The sequence below is a fragment of the Anabrus simplex genome, chromosome 2, assembly GCF_040414725.1.
Source record: "Anabrus simplex isolate iqAnaSimp1 chromosome 2, ASM4041472v1, whole genome shotgun sequence".
Classification (NCBI taxonomy): Eukaryota; Metazoa; Arthropoda; class Insecta; order Orthoptera; family Tettigoniidae; genus Anabrus; species Anabrus simplex.
The window spans coordinates 148,211,878-148,233,634 of NC_090266.1; positions in this window are offsets into that span (position 1 = coordinate 148,211,878).

Below are 21,757 nucleotides of genomic sequence, written 5' to 3' on the forward strand. Positions count from 1 at the left end.
GAGCGCGAAGGAAGGGACCGTGGCCTTAATTAAAGTACAGCCCTATCATTAGCCTTGTGTGGAAATGGGAAACCATGGAAAAGTATCTTTAGGGCTGTCGACAGTGGGGTTCGAACGCACTATCTTCCAAATGCAAGTTGACAGCTACGTGACGCAAACCACGCAGCCATTCGCTCGGTAGACTGCATTATGCAGCACAATGCGTCACTGATTCGTCCTTTATCAGTTCTAGGGTTAACTCGAGAAAGGCAACGCTGAAGAACATGGCTTCTAAACAAACCTTGTTTTCTGCTACTCATGATCAGGTTCCTAATGCATGATTATTGATTCTGCGTGATTTCTCCACATATCAGTATTGTGTACTGGTCACGCCTGCTAGCCACATAGACTATGCATGTGCAGTCTATCAGAGCAATTTTCGTTCTGTTCATTTTCGTATGCTAATATGTAAAGGAAAATGAAACCTTGAGTACAATATAACTTACTGTAGGGTTGCGTAAATAACTCATGCAAACATACAGGAAATTTAGGCAAACTAAAAACTGTAGTAGGCCCTAGATGTTTCGTCTAGTAACTAGACATCATCATCTACTGTATGTCGTGTTTAGGTGCAATAATTAAAAGAAGTAAGGTCATATCGATGGCTTATACTGCTTCTAAAACCTCGTATCTCCCAATGCACTTCCTATCCATTTTCTTCCTTAAGACTGGTCACGCCTCCCAGCCACATTTGGATGTACAGTCCATCAGAACACTTTTCATTGTGTTCATTTTCCTCTGGTTGCGTGTAAAGTAAAATGAACCTTACATACGTTAAACTGTAGGAGTGCTTAAATTCGCCATGAAAACAACATCTCTACAATACTGTATTGTAAGGTCCATTTTCCTTTACACGTTTGCACAGGCAAATGAACACTACGAAAAAGGTTCTGATGGATTGCATATAAATATGTGGCTGGGAGGCGTGACCAGTGTTAAGGAATATAATGTGTAGGAAGAACATTGTAACATACGAGGTTTTAGAAGTAAGCCGACGATATTCATCTCTTCTTAGTCGTAAAGAGATATTCAAAACCCTTAAAAATAATTAACTTAACTCAAACTATAGGGATGTGTTATGGCTTTAAGAAGAGCGTATTCTGACTGTTTTCTTTCCTGTAGCTGTTAGGAAAATTACAGTTATGTTGTTGTAATTTGAGCTAAGTTAATGTCTTTTTAGTATTAGGAAGGGATGAATATGTCCTTACTTCTTGTAATTATTACACCTAAATATGACGTAGCTGCCGATGTCTAGTCACTAGAAGAAACATGCATTACATTTTAGTTTGCCTAAGGCAAATAAATAGTATGGATTAGGTGGAATCTTTGATTTGTTTCTCTGAATTATATATCACATCGATACGGATCATGAGGATGATTGTTTGTAACCTTGGAGAATGACAGATCTATACGTATAAGTAACGTGGGTACGAGCCTCAACTCCTGCGCTCCGGATAGCTGTGCACTCCGCCATGTTACTTCCTGCAGTAGCTCAGCCAACCGCCAAGCTTGCGGCCATGAAATTAGCGGTAAAAGAAATGAATGTATTCTATTGTAAGATAATATTAGGTTAATCCAAATTGCACTTGGATGCTTGGCTGTAATACCCTAGTTTTTTCTTTGTCTAATTTCCTAATAATTTGTTATTACTTCAATGATACTCCGTGATTCTATCCGTTCAACTGTTTGGCTTCAGCTTACACGCTCCCGCTGTCGCTTGCATTGCACCATGGGAATACGTCATAGGTTGCGATGCGCATGCTCTGTGCCTGCTGTTGTCCGTGGACCACGCTAATCGCGCCTTTGACAGGACAGTGACTTGCAGTAAATTTAAGAACGACTAGGGTGACCAAATCTAAATTTTCAAATGGAGGACAGACTCTTAATAAAAGGACTTTTCATAGAAGTGGAGGACAAATGGAAATTTAAGTTTTAAGTACTAAGTTTAGTATTACAAACATTATCATTGCTATGTTGATGAACATGCTGAAATTGTAGCTATTTCTTGCTGATACTTATCATCTGCACCCACGTTCGACAGCAAATGAATTCTTCGCTGTTAGGGCAAAAGGTTATATCTCACAACGCTCTTTCTATCTATTATTTTCCTTAAGACTGGTCACGCCTACCAGCCACATATGGATATGCAGTCCATCGGAAGAATTCGTCGCTATTCGGGCAAAAGTGCATTATGCTCTGGGGGGTGCGTAAATAAGTCATGCAAGGGTACATTCATAGAGTGCGGCATGGTAAGGTTCATTTTCCTTTATACCTCAGCAAAGGAAAATGAACACAACTAATATTATTCTGACGGACCAAATATCCATGCGTGGCTGGGAGACGTGACCAGTCTTAGGGGAAATAATGGATAGGAAGAGCTTTGTGAGATATAACCTTTTGCCCGAGCAGCGACGAATTTTCGTTGTGTTCATTTTCGTATGCTAACGTGCAAAAGAAAATTAACGTTAAGTACATTATACTGTAGGAGTGCGTAAATAAGTCATGCAAACATACAATCCTACAGTGCTGTACGGTAAGGTTCATTTTCCCTTACACGCCCAAAGAAATATTGTTCTGATGGACTAAATATCCATATATGGCTGGAAGGCGTGACCAGTCTTAAGGAAAATAATGGATAGCATGAGAATTGGAAGAGATGACTTTTTGCCCGAACAGCGACGAATTATCTTCTTGTAATAAATAATTGTAGAACTCTCCACATGGCATGATTTTAAAGTTTTACTTCTCTGTTAAAATACCCTTAACCGACTCGGTCAGCAAACGGTTTCTTTCATCAATCAATCAATACTGATCTGCATTTAGGGCAGTCGCCCAGGTGGCAGATTCCCTATCTGTTGCATTCCTAGCCTTTTCCGAAATGATTTCAAAGGAATTGGAAATTTATTGAGCATCTCCCTTGGTAAGTTATTCCAATCCCTAACTCCCCTTCCTATAAATGAATATTTGCCCCAGTTTGTCCTCTTGAATTCCAACTTTATCTTCATATTGTGATCTTTCCTACTTTTATAGACGCCATTCAAACTTATTCGTCTACTAATGTCATTCCACGCCATCTCTCCGCTGACAGCTCGGAACATACCACTTAGTCGAGCAGCTCTTCTTCTTTCTCTCAATTCTTCCCAACCCAAACATTGCAATATTTTTTTAACGCTACTCTTTTGTCGGAAATCACCCAGAACAAATCGAGCTGCTTTTCTTTGGATTTTTTCCAGTTCTTGAATCAGGTAATCCTGGTGAGGGTCCCATACACTGGAACCATACTCTAGTTGGGGTCTTACCAGAGACTTATATGCACTCTCCTTTACATCCTTACTACAACCCCTAAACACCCTCATAACCATGTGCAGAGATCGGTACCCTTTATTTACAATCCCATTTATGTGATTACCCCAGTGAAGATCTTTCCTTATATTAACACCTAGATACTTACAATGATCCCCAAAAGGAACTTTCACCCCATCAACGCAGTAATTAAAACCGAGAGGACTTTTCCTATTTGTAAAACTCACAACCTGACTTTTAGCCCCGTTTATCAACATACCATTGCCTGCTGTCCATCTCACAATATTTTCGAGGTCACGTTGCAGTTGCTCACAATCTTGTAACTTATTTATCACTCTATAGAGAATAACATCATCCGCAAAAAGCCTTACCTCCGATTCCACTCCTTTACTCATATCATTTATATATATAAGAAAACATAAAGGTCCGATAACACTGCCCTGAGGAACTCCCCTCTCGACTATTACAGGGTCAGACAAAGCTTCACCTACTCTAACTCTCTGAGATCTATTTTCTAGAAATATAGCAACCCATTTAGTCACTCTTTTGTCTAGTCCAATTGCACTCATTTTTGCCAGTAGTCTCCCATGATCCACCCTATCAAATGCTTTAGACATGTCAATCGCGATACAGTCCATTTGACCTCCAGAATCCAAGATATCTGCTATATCTTGCTGGAATCCTACAAGTTGAGCTTCGGTGGAATAACCTTTCCTAAAACCGAATTGCCTTCTATCGAACCAGTTATTAATTTCACAAACATGTCTAATATAATCAGAAAGAATGCCTTCCCAAAGCTTACATACAATGCATGTCAAACTTACTGGCCTGTAATTTTCAGCTTTATGTCTATCACCCTTTCCTTTATACACAGGGGCTACTATAGCAACTCTCCATTCATCTGGTATAGCTCCTTCGTCCAAACAATAATCAAATAAGTACTTCAGATATGGTACTATATCCCAACCCATTGTCTTTAGTATATCCCCAGAAACCTGATCAGTTCCAGCCGCTTTTCTAGTTTTCAATTTTTGTATCTTATTGTAAATGTCATTGTTATCATATGTAAATTTTATTATCTACTTCTTTGGCCTTAGTCTCTTCCTCTATCTCGACATTATCCTTGTAACCAACAATCTTTACATACATTCTTCTGACTACTGTGTATTAATCAAGGAAAACACTCTTTCAAAGGTTGCATTGCAACCTGAAATAAAACTGTCAAATTTTAAGAAGCTCACTAAATGTTTCAATGTCAGGGCTACATTTGAAAACTCGCACCATTGCTTATCTAATGTTGTATGATTATCAATTTTTGGAACTCCTAGCGTAATTCTGAACATTACAAAATTGATCAAAAAGTTCAAAATCGTCTATCTCTACACCTTCAGATTGCATATCGTCGGCTTACTTCTAAAACCTCGTATGTTACAATATTCTTCCTACACATTATATTCCTTAACATTGGTCACGCCTCCCAGCCACATATTTATATGCAATCCATCAGAACCTTTTTCGTAGTGTTCATTTTCCTGTGCAAACGTGTGAAGGAAAATGGACCTTACAATACAGTATTGTAGAGATGTTGTTTTCATGGCGAATTTAAGCATTCCTACAGTTTAACGTATGTAAGGTTCATTTTACTTTACACGTAACCATAGAAAAATCAACACAATGAAAATTGTTCTGATGGACTGTACCTCCAAATGTGGTTGGGAGGCGTGACCAGTCTTAAGGAAGAAAATGGATAGGAAGTGCATAGGGAGATACAAGGTTTTAGAAGTAAGCCATCAATATAGGTCTACTAGAGACAAGGAAGAACATTTTCAAATGTATCTTAATGGTTTTCATGCTATGAAGCTTCATTCATTGGAAACACTTAAATTCTTCCATGATAGCGTTACTGCATTTTAAGAGATATAAAATGCACACTTCATAAAAACAAACAACGTGTTCTAGAAATGCAATGCATTCTCTTTCGACGCCATTTTCAGTGAGGGATTTCACAAACTGTTTGACTCCTATCATAAAAGCTTACTTTAGTAAATATCCGTCTTCGTTCATCTGAAAGCCAGGGTAGGGAAAGAGAACATGAATGAATTGGTGCAGCTTGCGATTGCTTTGCAAGATTTCATGGAGAGCATGCGAATAAAATAACCCAGTGAGTAAATGATGTTTTCTGACAGGTGTATCAAGAATATGGACAGAAATGGAGGAAATTCAACAAACATCGCTTTCCAACTGAGAAAACAATAGGGAACTGAATAACTAATAACACGATATCCAAAAAGCCGAACATTTAACAGCAAATAATAAATGCCTGTCGGACAGAAGATAAGCATTATGAAAGGACATGTCCAGCAAATGCCGGACAGTTGGTCACCCTCAGAACAGCGTATTGAAAACCTACAACCTGTTTTCCAGTCATTGACCGGGTCAGGAATGGAATGAATGAAGCAGATATAGGCTATTAGTACGATGGGGTCGCCACTCCCAAAGTGATTTATTAATGACTGATAAATGCTTTGAAATGAGAATGGAGAGTGTTGCTGGAATGAAAGATGACAGGGAAAACCGGAGTACCCGGAGACAAACCTGTCCCGCCTGCGCTTTGTCCAGCACAAATCTCACATGGAGCGACCGGGATTTGAACCACGGTATCCAGCGGTGAGAGGCCGACGCGCTGCCGTCTGAGCCACGGAGGCTCTCAGAACAGCGTATTATGATTCTATATTTTTCTTAACGTACTTCAGTGTGTCTTGACCCTTTCCTCTTCTATATCGACAGTAAAATGACTAGCTGCCAACAATGCATCAATCAGAAGGTCGACAATACGTAAACACAGTAATAACAGTGCGTACACTTGTTTCTAAGAACATGGTTTGTCATTCCATAAATGTATAAGAATGTCTAAGTAACCAGGAATTCCGCCCGGGCCCGCAGTGTAGGGGGCAACGCGTTCGCCTGACATCCGGCGGTCCCGGGTTCGATTCCCGACCCGGTCAGGGATTTTTTATTATAATGATTAATATCCCTGGCCTGGGGACTGCGTGCTTGTGACGTCCTTAAGCTTCTTTTCCTCACACACAACATTCCACACTACCGCCATTCCAATTACACGCAGGTTCATACAATATGGTGCCAGTAGGGGAAAAAGATCCACATGGGTCAACGCCCCGAACAGTAGCATTAAAAAAAAACAGGATTTCTTAACGTGATAGTATTCTAGTTTGTTGAATAAGGCAGATTATTAAAGCGCGTTCTTTTGAAAAGCCAGTTTTATAAGGAAAACCTGATACTTTGTACCTGCGATATTGCGATGACAAGGGTTATTTCAAGCAAATATGCCCTAAAACGGTAAAATATGACTTCAACCTTTTAGGAATAGGCTAGTTGCAAGTATTACAGTATGTTTTCTCGTTGTCTGAATTGTCAGCGTACTGGCCTTCGGTTCAGAGGGTCCTGGGTTCGATTCCCGGCCGGGCCGGGGATTTTAACCTTCATTGGTTAATTCCAATGGCCCGGGGACTGGGTGTTTGTGCTGTCCCCAACATCCCTGCAACTCACACACCACACACAACACTATCCTCCACCACAGTAACACGCAGTTACCTACACATGGCAGATGCCGTCCACCCTCATCGCAGGGTCTGTCTTACAAGGGCTGCACTCAGCTAGAAACAGCCACACGAAATTAATGAAATACAGTATGTTTATTACAACCTTCGTGCTGAGCAGCGGTCGCTTGGTAGGACAAGGCCTTTCAAGGGCTGTAGTCCCATGGGGTTTGGTTTTATGGTTATTACAAATATTCATCATCATCATCATCATCTGTTTACCCTCCAAGTTCGGTTTTTCCCTCGGACTTTGCGAGGGATCCCACCTCTACCGCCTCAAGGGCAGTGTCCTGGAGCTTCAGACTCTTGGTCGGGGGATACAACTGGGGAGGATGACCAGTACCTCGCCCAGGCGGCCTCACCTGCTATGCTGAACAGGGCCCTGGTGGAGGGATGGGAAGATTGGAAGGGATAGGCAAGGAAGAGGGAAGGAAGCGGCCGTGGCCTTAAGTTAGGTACCATCCCGGCATTCGCCTGAAGGAGTAGTGGGAAACCACGGAAAACCACTTCCAGGATGGCTGAGGTGGGAATCGAACCCACCTCTACTCAGTTGACCTCCCGAGGCTGAGTGGACCCCGTTCCAGCCCGCGTACCACTTTTCAAATTTCGTGGCAGAGCCGGGAATCGAACCCGGGCCTCCGGGGGTGGCAGCTAATCACGCTAACCACTACACCACAGAGGCGGACTATTACAAATATTACGCTGTCATAATGTGATAAGCGATAATACAGCAGACACATTTAATCGTGCAGACTGGCAGAACTACAGTAGGTAAATTAAAACTTCATACTTTATTCAGTATCATAACCCCGAGGCCCACTTCTCCCTCTGTTTGCCTAAAACGGAACCAAACGTTAAGTAGCCTATTAGCGTACTTTTAGTACCTGTCAGCGTACCTTCGTACAACATCTCTTTCTCGGAATCATGTCTTCTAAACCTGCTACCTATCGTTTCGGGGAAAAAAAAGGAAAAGTACATCGCGCATAAAGGAAAATGAACCTTATTGTGCGGTACTGTAGGAATATAATTATATCGATGTCTTACTTCTAAAACCTCGTATGTCACAATGCTCTACCTACCCATTATATTCCTTAAGACTGGTCACGCCCCCCAGCCGCATATTTATATGCAGTTCATAAAAATAATTTTCGTTGCGACATTTTTCTATGCCAGCGTGTAAAGGAAACTGGACCTTACCGTACCATACTGTAAAGATGAAGATTGCTGGCGAATTTACGCACTTCTACTGTATAATGCATTCAAGGTTCATTTTCCTTTGCACAATAGCACAGGAAATTGAACACAACGCAATTTTTTCTGATGGGATACAGATCCGTATATGGCTGGCAGGCGTGACCAGTCTTAGACAAAGGGAAATAGTAGATAGGACAAACATTGGAAGATACGAGGTTTTAGAAGTAAGCCATCGATATCTGCGTGACTTATTTACCAACTCGTAGAGTATGATGTATTTTAGGTTCATTTTACTTTACACACGTGCGTACGAAAATGGACTCAATGAAAACTGTGCTGATGGAATGCATATCAATATGTGCCTGGGAGGCGAGACCAGTCTTAAGGGAAATAATGGATGGGAAGAGCATTGTCACATTCGTGGTTTTGGCATAGGAGCGACGATATGACCTTATATCTCTAAAATGAGCAAAATATGACCAAAGCTATACAAATGACCGAAATATGCATTTATATGCGACATAAAATTCCTTTAAACGGGGTCAGGGACCCATCATTCAAACTTATTTATTTTGGATAAAATTAGCTCAGGAAAGATATATGACTTTTCCTTAAAATTCGAACCGTAGTGATAACCAGTGCTCCTAATATTGCACTCTTTCTTTCCAATTACCAAACAGATAAAAGTAAACTCGTGTCCTCATCCCGAGGTGGCGCAGCTTTTTTCAGGCACACCCCCATTGGAGGTGAGCTGCATGTACCATTTCAACCACATACCAGCCCTCCTGCCATTCTTAGATTTCTGGCAGAACCGGGAATCGAACCCGGACCCCCGAGGACGGCAGCTAATAGCACTAACCGTTACGCTACGGAGACGGACACTAAACAGATGAAAACTTACATTTCTTGGATAGTAGCCTAATACTTTTTGAAAAAATACAGAATACTAAACACTAGGGCCTATATTAGACTATAAATTACTATACTAGCCTATACAAAAACTTACACATACATACATACATACATACATACATACATACATACATACATACATACATACATACATACATACATACATACATTATCATTAAAGACTGTTATGCCTTTCAGCGTTCAGTCTGCAAGCCTCTGAGAATTTACTAAACGTCGCCACAATCCTCCATTTGCAACCAGTGCTGTGGCCTAATTTAGTTCTATACCTCTTATCTTTAAATCGTTACAAACTGAGTCGAACCGTTGTCGTCTTGGTCTCCCTCTACTTCTCTTACCCTCCATAACAGAATAATAGAGTTCATTATTCTCCTAGGTAACCTATCCTCCTCCATTCGCCTCACATGACCCCACCACTGAAGCCGGTTTATGCTTACAGCTTCATCCATCAACTTCATTCCTAAATTAGTCTTTATCTCCTCATTCCGAGTACCCTCCTGTCATTATTCCACCTATCTTTACCAGCAATCTTTCTCGCTATTTTCATGTCTGTTACTTCCAACTTATGAATAAGATATTCTGAGTCCACCCAGCTTTCGTTCCCGTAAAGCAAAGTCGGTCTGAAAACAGATCGATGTAAAGATATTTTCGTCTGGGAGCTGACTTCCTTCTTACAGAATACTGTTGATCGCAACTGCGAGCTCACTGCATTAGCTTTACTACACTTTGATTCAATCTCACTATATTACCACCCTGGGAGAACACACAACCTAAATACTTGAAATTATCGAACTGTTCTAGCTTTGTATCACCAATCTGACATTCGATTCTGTTGAATTTCTTCCCTACTGACATCTATTTATTCTTGGAAAGGCTAATTTCCATACCATACTCATTGCACCCATCTTCAAGTTCCAAGATATTAGACTGCAGGCTTTCGGCACAATCTGCCATTAGGACCAAGTCGTCAGCATAGGCCAGACTGCTTACTACATTTCCATCTAACTGAATCCCTCCCTGCCACTTTATACCTTTCAGCAGATGATCCATGTAAACTACGAACAGCAAAGTTGGAAGATTACAGCCTTGTCTACCCTGAACCAAGAACTCATTCTACCATCAATTCTCACTGCAGCCCAATCGTCAACATAAATGCATTTGATTGGTTTTAACAATCTACACTTAATCCCATAGCTCCTCAGTATGGTGACCATGTTTTCCCTCAGTACCCTGTCATATGCTTTCTCTGGATCTACGAAACATAGACACAACTGTCTATTCCTCTTGTAGCATTTTTCAATTACCTGGCGCATACTGAAAATCTGAACCTGACAGCCTCTCTGTGGTCTGAAACCACACTGGTTTTCAACCAACTTTCTCTCAACGATTGATCGCACCCTCCCTTCCAAGATGCCAATGAATACTTTGGTTGGTACACTAATCAAAGAGATACCTCGATAGTTGCTGCAATCCTTCCTGTTCCCTTGCTTGTAGATAGGTGCAATTACTGCTTTTGTCCCATCTGAAGGTACCTTACCAACACTCCATGTTAATCTTACTACTCTATGAAGCCATTTCATCCCTGCCTTCCCACTATACTTCACCATTTCAGGCCTAATTTCATCTCTTCCTGCTGCTTTATGACAATGGAGCTTATTTACCATCCTTTCCACTTTCTCAAGCGTAATTTCACCAACATCACTTTCCTCCTCTCCATGAGCTTGGCTGTTTGCAACACCACCAGGAAGATTTCATTTTACATTGAGAAGATGTTCAAAATATTCCCTCCACCTCTCCAGTGATTCCCTGGGATCTATTACGAGTTCATCTGAATTACTCAAAACACTGTTCATTTTCTTTTTCCCTCCCTTCCTAAGATTCTTTATTACTGTCCAGAAAGGTTTTCCTGCTGCTTGACCTAGCCTTTCCAGGTTATTTCCAAAATCTTCCCACGACTTCTTTTTGGATTCAACAACTATTTGTTTCGCTCTGTTTCCTTCATCTACGTACAAATCCCTGTCTGCCTCGGCCCTTGTTTGGAGCCATTTCTGATAAGCCTTCTTCTTACGTTTACAAGCAGCTCTCACTTCATCATTCCACCAAGATGTTCGCCTTTCCCCCTCTTTATACACAGTTGTTCCTAGGCATTCCCTTGCTGTTTCTACTACAGCATCCCTGTACGACACCCATTCTCTTTCTATATCCTGTTCGAAACTTCTCACTTATCATATCCGTATACTTTTGTCTAATTTCCTCGTCCTGGAGATTTTCTACCCTTATTCGTTTGCAGACAGATTTCTCTTTCTCTTCCCTAGGCCTAGTGATACTTAGTTCACTACAGATCAAATAGTGGTCTGTATCAACGAAAAATCCCCGGAAAAATCGTACATTCCTAACAGACTTCCTGAATTCGAAATCGGTTAAGATATAGTCTATTATGGATCTGGTACCCCTAGCCTCCCATGTGTAGCGGTGAATAGCCTTATGCTTGAAGAATGTATTCGTAACTGCTAAACCCATACTAGCACAGAAGTCCAGCAAACGCTTCCCATTCCCATTAGCTTCCATATCTTCCCCACATTTACCAATCACCTTTTCGTATCCTTCAGTTCTATTCCCAACTCTCGCATTGAAATCACCCATTAGCACTATTCTATCCTTGCTGTTGACTCTGACCACGATGTCACTCAATGTTCCATAAAACTCGTCAACTTCATCCTCATCTGCACTCTCACCTGGTGAATACACTGAGACAATTCTCGTCCTGATTCCTCCAACTGGCAAATCTACCCACATGATTTGCTCCTTTACGTGCATAACAGAAACTACGTTGCGTGCAATGGTATTCCTGAAAAAAACAGCCCTACCCCATACTCTGCCTTTCCCTTTCTAACACCCGTCAAGTACACTTTATAATCTCCTATCTCTTCCTTGTTATCTCCCCTTACCCGGATATCACTTACTCCTAGCACATCCAGATGCATCCTCTTTGCTGACTCAGCCAGTTCTACTTTCTTTCTTCCATAAGCACCATTAATATTGATAGCTCCCCATCGAATTCAATTTCGTTCGCCAAGTTGTTTCCAAGGAGTCCCTCCCCTATTAAATGGTAGTGGGACACCGTTACTCCCATAGGTCCGAGGCTTACTTAAAATGTTCTGAGCTCGGTAAATTAATGAAGCAGGATGCTACCCTACTTACACATAGTCCAAGTGAGGATCTATCCTCTAACGGGTTATGGACCACCGGTGGATTGTATAGTCCTAGCCGCCTGAGCACAAGGAGGGCCATGTCTCAGAATATGTCCGAGATGCCCACTCCCATTCCGTAGCAACTGGTATTCCCGACTCTAGGCCACTCAGCCGTTGCCCATGGTTCACGAACTAGGACGTGACTACAGTAACCCCCACACCATGAACTATAAGTGTGCGATATCGGGAAAAACCCTACACTAAATTCAACAGCCTACTGTGGCCAGTAAAACGCAAAAATAATATTAGTTTTATTAAATTTCAGACAGAAGGCCTACATTTTAAAAGAAATTAAAAGCAGTAAGAATAAATGATTTGCCACTCGCCTTCAGTTGTATATCGATATTTTTGACAAGTACCGTATTAAAAGTGAAAACTAAGCCTATATTAGTTACTGCAGTCCACGGTGAACAGTCTGCCGTTGTTAAGTGTTTTCTGATCCTGCAGAGTTGCCATATTTATTCGAATATAATACGCCAACGATTTTTTTAAATTCTCAAAGCTAGAAAAAAGTGCTCGCGAATAGCCTATAGCCTAATACGCGCCACTTCTAAAAAACTACTAAGTTGTATTCGGCGTGAAGTATCACTTTGCGTTTGAAAAAAGTGCCATAAAACTTTTCCGTGCTCCTTCTGGGCAATTTAAAAAAAAGGGCGTGTGGTCTCCGAAGAGGCCTGGTGCAGGTCTTTCGAGTTGACACCATATTGGTGACCTGCGCTTCTATGAGGATGGGGCCCTACCTGTGATGAATTCTAATTATGAAGGCGGCACACACACCCCCAGCCCCGGAGTCATCGGAATTAAGCAGTAAAGCTTAAAATCCCCGACCCTGCCGGAAATCGAACCCGGCGTCTCCTGCACTAAAGGTCAGCACGTTAACCACTTAGCCACGATGCCTGACATTTTGTGATTAATAAATACGAACGTAACATCTTGCTAACACTGATTGATAATTACTAAATACCATCCCATTCCTTTATCACTGGCTGCTGGCAAACTCTTTTGGATTATTCCAAGCCACCGCGATTGCTATGAGTTGTCGCCTACAGGTCTACGTCAAAACTTCTTCTTCTTCTTAATCCATTTACCCTCCATGGTTGGTTTCTCCCTCGGACTCAGCGAGGGATCCCACCTTTACCGCATCAACGGCAGTGGCCTGAAGCGTGAGACTTTGGGTCGGGAGGAGGACCAGTACCTCGCCCAGGCAGCCTCACCTGCTATGCTTGTGGTGCGATGGGAAGTTTGGAAGGGATAGACAAGGAAGAGGGAAGGAAGCGGCCGTGGCCTTAAGTTAGGTACTATCCCGGCACTTGCCTGGAGGAGAAGTGGGAGAACACAGAAAACCACATCGAGGATGACTGAGGTGGGACGTGAACCTACCTCTATTCATTAGACCTCCCGAAGCTGAGTGGACCCCGTTCCAGCCCTCGTACCACTTTTCAAAAAAAAAAAAAAAATCGTGGCAGAGCCGGGAATCGAACCCGGGCCTCAGGAGGTGGTGGCTAATCACGCTAACCACTCACCACAAACGCGGACTACGTCAAAACTAAAAATAAAAAGTGACGACTGTGCTATCCTTTCTTTTTTAATACTTGTTTTACGTCGCACTGACACAGACAGGTTTTAGGGCAGAGATGGGGCAGGAAGAGGTTAGGACTAGGAAGAAACCGACTGTGGACTTCATTACGGTACAGCCCCAACATGTGCTTGGCGTTAAAGTGAGAAACCACAAAAAAATCCTCACCGCTGCTGACAGCGGGTTATCTGTTGAATGCAACCTGACAGCTAGCTACGTAACCCAAACCGCGCAGCCACTCACTCGGTTGCTGCGTAATAGCCTAAGTGTAAGTTCATAATTAAAAATAAATTTCACGTTAATAATCACTGTTGTCAAAATCGGATGGGAAATTATAAACGAAAAGTGCATAGAAGAGAAGCAGCAGTGTTAAGCACTTTCAATACTTAAGTTGTGTATGAGTTTGGATATGATGATGCTGGATTTAGAATGTTAAACTAGTAGTAGGCCTATTTCTTGTAACATTTCCTTTCCATGGAATTGCTTGTTGCTTTCTTCTTGCTGTAGTTGTTTTTGTTGTTGTTGTTGGGTAATATTGTTTTGTGTAAGTGATCACTGCCACCGGGATATTTCCCAATTGCGATGTATTAGTTAATAATAATAGTAAATTGTGGTCGCAGGAGAGGTAGTACTGTTGTTTCTTTCTTTCTTATTTCGTTTACCCTCCAGGGTGGGCTTTTCCCTCGGACTCAGCTAGGGATCCCACCTCTATTGCCTCAAGGGCAGTGTCCTGCAGCGTGAGATTTTGGGTCGGGGGATGCAACTGGGGAGGAGGAGGAGCAGTAACTCGTCCAGGCGGCCTCACCTGCTATGCTGAAGAGGAGTTTTGCGTGGGGATGGGAAGAATGGAAGGGATAGACAAGGAAGAGGGAAGGAAGCGGCCGGACCATAAGCTAGGTACCAGCCCGGCATTTGCCTGGAGAAGTGGGATACGACGGAAAACCGCTTCGAGAATGGCTGAGGTGGGAATCGAACTTCCCAGCCCCCACCCTGTGCTCAGTTGACCTCCCGAAGCTGAGTGGACCCCGTTCCAGCCCTCACACCACCTTTCAAATTTTCGTTGCAGAGCCGGGAATCTAACTCGGGCCTCCGGGGGTAGCAGCTGATCACACTAAACACTACACTGCAGAGGCGGGCGGTAGTATTGTAAAGAAAATAAATACAAACGAAGATGTAGAACAGGAACTGGGAGCAGACTATTTTTTTTGCACATAATTAGAACCGTACATGTTCAAAGCCAGTCAGTTATTTAATGCTATATTCCAACAGAGTAGCCTATACAACTAACTAAAATAAGTTTAGCACATTACTTCTGCTTATATTTGACCAAAATAATTATTTCGGACTAAAGTATCCCATCTCTCTCTCTCTCTCTCTCTCTCTCTCTCTCTCTCTCACACACACACACACTCACTCACACACACACACACACACAAAACTATATCATTATTGCTGTTATATTTTGTAGTTACCAGCACACTTTTCTACATTACTTTGTTCACTGTGATCAAAATTAGTCTAAATTTATTTAATTGAGTTTAATAATAATAGTAATAATAATAATGATACCGTCGCAATAAGATCTATTTGTGTCGGTGCGACGTAAAGGAAGTTGCAAAAAAGAGTAATTGTATTAGTTTTACTTCCCACTAACTACACTTTTATGGTTTTTAGTGACGTTGAAGAGCCAGAACTTCGTCCCCATAAGTTATTTTACCTGCCAGCAAATCAACCGCCACGAGGTTAACGTATTTGAGCACCATCAAATACCACCAGCCTGAGCCAGGATCGAACCCGCTAAATTGGGCTCAGAGAGCAAGAATACACCGCCTGAGCTACCCAGCCAGGCTAACAGATAGGCCTACAACCATTCTGTCTTTTATCAGGAGATTAATGATGCTACGGACGTTCTGCGCTTGCACATTTCTTCCACTATTCTCCAGACAGCCTTCATGTTTCCTGCATTTTCAGTGATCACTGGGGTTGAGAAGTTTATGACCTAAAGAAGTACAAAACATACAATCAAATATGCCCTATGAACCTTAAAAAGGTAGAAACTTAAACATTTTAGGGACAGGTAGGAAGTATTTGAGTACCGGTACTACTGACATGAAAACGTGTCAAAAAGTAATTCATCGCTGTTCGGGCAAAAGGTCATATCTCACAATGCTCTTCATAATCATTATAATCCTTAAGACTGGTCCCGCCTCCCAGCCACGTATGAATATGCAGTCAATCAGAACAATTCGTTGCTGTTTCGGCAAAAGGTTATATCTCACAATGCTCTTCCCGTCCATTATTTTCCTTAAGAGTGGTCACGCCTCGCAGCCATATATTGAACCCTTTAGGCCCTTCGTAGGATACCTACCTTCCTTACCTATTCTATTAGCAAATCGGCATGAGAACTTCCTCTTGGGTCGTCTACGGGTTCTCTGTCACTTGCTTAGGTAAGAGGCGGATTTCAGTAGTTTAAACTATCTACTAAATGAGAGGAGTCGAGTCAAAGAGATTGATGTTCTATTGACCATTGACGATGAAATAAAAAACTTGTGACATTTTACCAATCCTAAACAATGAACTCAGTCTTGTCCGTTAAAAAAATAATAACAATGAGAACGATGATGAGAGGTACTGGCTTTGGAGACTTTAACTCAACTGCTTGAGGGACATCCTTAGTAGCTGTACCGGGCGGTACACCTCCGCGCCGCTAATTCAAACATTGCGCCAGTTGAAACTCCTCTACTGGAGGAAGCCTGAACTTTAACAACCATGTTAATTCTACAGTTTCTCAGAAGAGGTCTCTACTGTAAATTTTGTAGTGTTCTGAACCATGTCAATTTCGAGTCGTGTTTGTCTGCTCCATAGCAAGAACTTTGAACATTCTCTAACAGATGTCTCTACCAAAACTGATAACGCTCTCTGGTGTAAAGGAATGAATTGTCCGGAAGAAATTTAACATTCATAAGTTTTGTTTTTGCTAAATTTTGTTCTGTGGTTTGAGAGTTGGCAATATAATCCTTTCTTTCCGCCTGTTTTGAATGTAGCCAATCAGGAATTTCTGTAATTAATTTTCCACCAATAAGGTGTTTCTTCTTCGTCTGGTATATTAGTTTTTGCTGTTATCCAATAAAATTTTGTGGGCGGGTTGTAATCATTCATGAAACGTCTCGAATTTTCCGCGAGGGTATATAAACTGCTGATTTTCTGGTCTCCTGGCCACTTCAGTAACATCTCTCCTAGTGTGATTATGTAGCAGGGGGCGAGAAGCGCCTCTTTCTTCGGGCAGCAGTTCATCTGTAAGGTAATGGCCATTTTATAACTTCATCTCTTGCTAGCTCAGCAGTTTAACCCTCGGGGCAGGTTCGAAAACTTTCCTCATGTAACCTATTTTTAAAATGTAAAAGACACTTGGTATAAATTCCGTCTCTTTAACTACAAATCGGGATAGAGAGTGCCTAACCCTCTCGAGCTCCCTCTCATATGGTTTTTGAGGTGACTACGTTTTCATAACTGTTTTTCTTCGTTTCATAATATAATTAATTTTCCTATCGTGTCACCTCCGTAGTATGGGATTAGCCCTTGCATAAACGGCCTAACAGCCAAATAGGTTTTAAAAAGGTGTATTAGGAGTGCAAGTTACGCCTCCTCTCAAGTTGGTATTTTGGGGCCATGTTATTGTCCTGTTTCTTTAATGAATAGGCCTCAGTAGGTTGGGTAATTTTACCCCTGTTCTTGTGTGCCTGGAGGGCAGCTTGAAGGTGGAGTTTGGTGTGGCCTTTGATGGGCTTGAACTTTGAGAGCGGGTTTGCTCTTTCTTAAAAGTAGATTTTCTGTGTGCCTCGAGGAGGCTTTACTGGGTAATTGGGAGCAAGTGCTCCTGGGCATGATTGAGGTTTGCTGCCCCTTTGTCAAACCTTGTGTATAAGTAAAGTTGAGCTCATTGCTCAGGGATTGTGAATCTGGGGCTCGAAGCCCAAAATCCATTAATAAACTGTAATTGTACTTTCTTAACTTGTTGATATACAACAGTGTTCCTGTTATACTTGTTATTTCTTGACCTTGAAAAGAAAATATAACCTTTGTTAAATTTTAAATTAACTTTAATTTCGTAAGTTGAGACCTGTTCATCCCAGCACCTTCTTTCACCTCTAACTACCACGGATAACTCCGTAACAAGTGGTCGCAGAGCGTGGTTGAATGGGTCTCAATTTAGCCCCTTTTGACGGCTAAACATTGCTTTGCTTGCGAACTCTAACAATTTTCTCAGTTGCTGGAATTTTTTCTGATTTTTTTTCTGTAAAAATTTTCTGTCACCATGTCCGGCCCTCGCGAGGTTCTTCACCCTTTCTATTTGCGTAAAGAGGATTTAATTTATGAACTATCTCTCTGACACATTCAATCTGGAGGCACGGTTGCAGTCGACTCCAATAAGCTAAAAGATTCCCTTGATTTGCCTATTACCATCCCGACTTTGGGAGAGAAAGAGATTGACGGCGCTCTCTCCACGATCAATGATAATACTACTGAGCTAGCATCTGAAGTTAGTTTTTTTTGAAGAAATCGATCCATCACCAAATCAACTCAAAAGAGTACAGGCTAGGTTGTACCACTTTTATAATAGGGTGTGTGATCTATTGTCTCTGAAGTTAAATGACCTTCAGGATAAGGAAGCTATTGCCCTTGCCGAAAACTTGTCCCAAATGTCTAGTAAAGTTAGTCAGTTGTTATCTGGACCTGCCATCCCTAAAGTCGACCAACCTATGGTAGTAAATATTTTAAGTGGGGAGGATTCCTCTAAAGAGGAAGGAAGTAGTGCTGCGGCGGCTACCCAACGAACATCTGCCCCATTAGAAACGGTGTCCGATCGTCGCAAGTCCATTCCACCCTTTGTGTTGAATAATGCGCCCTCTGAAACAGCTTCTACACCCCATAGGCCGTTACCTACTATGTCACCCGGATTCAGTAGTTTGCCTCATCCATTAGCAATGTTGCTCAGGGGTATTTCTAACTTTTCCGTTAATTCCACAAGCGACGTTATTTCATTCCTAAGATCTTTAGTTGAGTTCCAAGTTCATGCCCTTGATTTTTCTCTGTCTACGTGTCAAATCCTTCAGATAATTTACCCTTATTCCATTGGTGTTCTCTCCGACAAGATAGTTAGGGCAATCGCTGAACAGTCATCCATAGAAGACTTCCATGCCCATCTGTTGGCAAATTTTATCCCCGCTCGAGCTACATCATCGCTCATTCAAAAGTACTACTACCGAGTGCAACGGTTGGATGAGAATTTGGCAGACTTCATCCAAGACATCAAGTTTTACACTAGGGTGTTTGCCCTACATTTCCCTGAAGATCAAATTTTCAGGCTATTGTAGAAGATATTTCACCACCTTACAGATCATACTTGTGTTTTGCGTCGCGTCCGCAAACTTTCGCTGAGTTAGAGGCTATGGCTGTCTCAGCCGAAGGAGTTAGATACGCCGATACCTTGCGTGTCGCCAAAGAACCCCCTCCATCCTCCAGTAGTTTTCGGCCTCCACCTCGCCGACCCATCACACCCCGTAAATGTTACGCTTGCGGGTCGCCCGACCATCTTCGCAATAAATGTCCATTGATCAAATCTAGTAGGACTAATAATGGAGCAGGTTCATCCCAAGGCTGCTTTAAATGCGGCGCGTTTTCACATATTGCCAAGAACTGCCCTAATGCTAACAGCACTCCCTCCTGCTCAAGTTCGGGTGCAACTTCCAACAACAATCAAAAGTGACTAGGGGCTTCGGCTGAGTCGATCAATTCTTCATTCCGAGGCTCAGCCCCAAGTAAAACGGCCGAATTACCAGGGAAAACTCTGTCTTCAAATTTATCTTTTGAAGGTCCCAAAGAATGTCTTAGGATTGCGGCGGATACCCCCGCACCGGTTCCTTTTCTCAAAATTGAATTAAATAACGAACCTGTAACAGTTTTATTAGATTCAGGTAGTGTGTGTTCTATTATTTCGGCTGAATGGTATTCCAAATTGAAAACTGTTTGTAAAATTCCTGACTATTGCTCATCTTCAGTTCAATATGTTTCGGCTAATTCTTCTCCATTAGAAATTTTAGGTTTTTTATATGCCAAAATTCGGATTTCTAAATTTACTTGGAAAGTTAAATTGTTTGTGGCAAAGCACTTATCTTGCCCCATTATATTGGGAGCCGACTTCATGTCCCATACTGGTCTAGTGCTCGATCTTCAAAGTAAGTCGTGCACATTCAAATTTGCTTCTAATTTTAAAATCCCCTTATTGAAATGTAATTCTGTATCATGTTCATCTATTTCGCCTACCCAGGATGAGATGTTGTTAGATCTTAGACATCTACCTGAGGAGCAGCTGATAGTATTCGTAAGCTGTGTCAGTCGTTTCCAGAGGTGTTCTCGGATACTCTTGGTGTTACTGACCTTATTGAATACAAGATTGAGGTTACGGATTCGATTCCTGTCCGTTTTCCACCTTATAGGCTATCTCCTCCTAAAATGAAGGCGCTGAAAGAAATCATTGATCAGATGCTGAAGGACGGTATTATTCGGCCCTCTAAGTCGGCGTATTCTTCGCCTATTTTTCTAGTCCCGAAACCCCAAGGTGGCTTCAGGCCTGTCATTGATTATAGGGCTCTCAATCGGAAGGTGGTGTTACAATCCGTGCCCCTTCCAGACCTTCACTCTTGTTTTTCTTGGTTTCGTAAAGCTAAGTTCTTCACCATCTTAGATCTTAACCAGGCGTATAATCAGATACCATTAGCAGAGGAATCCAAGCACCTGACAGTGTTTGCCACGGATTGGAATTTGTATGAATACAACCCCGTGCCTTTCGGGCTCCCCACGGGAGCAGCTGTACTCACTAGACTGCTAGACAGGGTATTCTCCGACATCCAGTTTGAGTACTTGTACCACTATCTTAATGATGTCGTCGTATTTTCGGAGACCTTCGAAGAACACCTAGATCATCTGCGAGAAGTTCTCAATTGCCTTCGTAAGGCTGGGTTAACTGTGAAGTTGTCCAAGGTTGCCTTCGCTAAGCCCTCCATGTCATTCCTAGGGCATATTGTGTCGTCCGATGGTGTTGCAGTCGATCACTCTAGAACACAGGCCATCCGTGATTTCAAGCCTCCCAAGGACATCAAAGGTATTGCTAGGTTCATTGGTATGGTGAATTTCTTCAGGAAATTTTTTCCAAATTTCGCCAATAGAGCGGCGCCCTTGAACTTACTTCGTAGGAAAGGCGTCAAATTTGAGTGGGGACCTTCTCAACAAGCCGCTTTTGAAGATCTCAAATTAGCTCTGTGTAACGCCCCTGTTCTGGCCATGCCCGATTTCTCCAAGAAATTCATCGTCCAAACCGACGCGTCGTCGTCAGCGGTAGCTGCAGTCCTTCTTCAAGAGACTGAACTCGGGAGGCGACCCATCGCCTATGCATCTAGGACTCTATCGGCTCAAGAAGCCAAATATTCCATCTATGACCTCGAAGGTTTGGCAGTCTTATTTGCTTTAGAAAAGTTCCGTCTCTATCTGGAACATGTCAAATTTGACTTGGAGACCGATAACCAAGCCTTAAGCTGGGTCTTAGGTAGGCCGCGTCGTACTGGTCGTATAGCCCGGGGGGCCATCCGAATTTCTGCCTTCCAATTTGATGTTAGGCATATCAGAGGTACTGAAAACGTGGTTGCTGACGGACTAAGCCGTATGTTTTCTAATGATGTAGAGACGCTTGATCTGGATGATAGTTCTTCACCACCCGTGTCCATACTATCTGAGGTTAATGCCATCTTAACAGATGCTCCCATGCTCTTTAGGGATATTGAGAAATATCA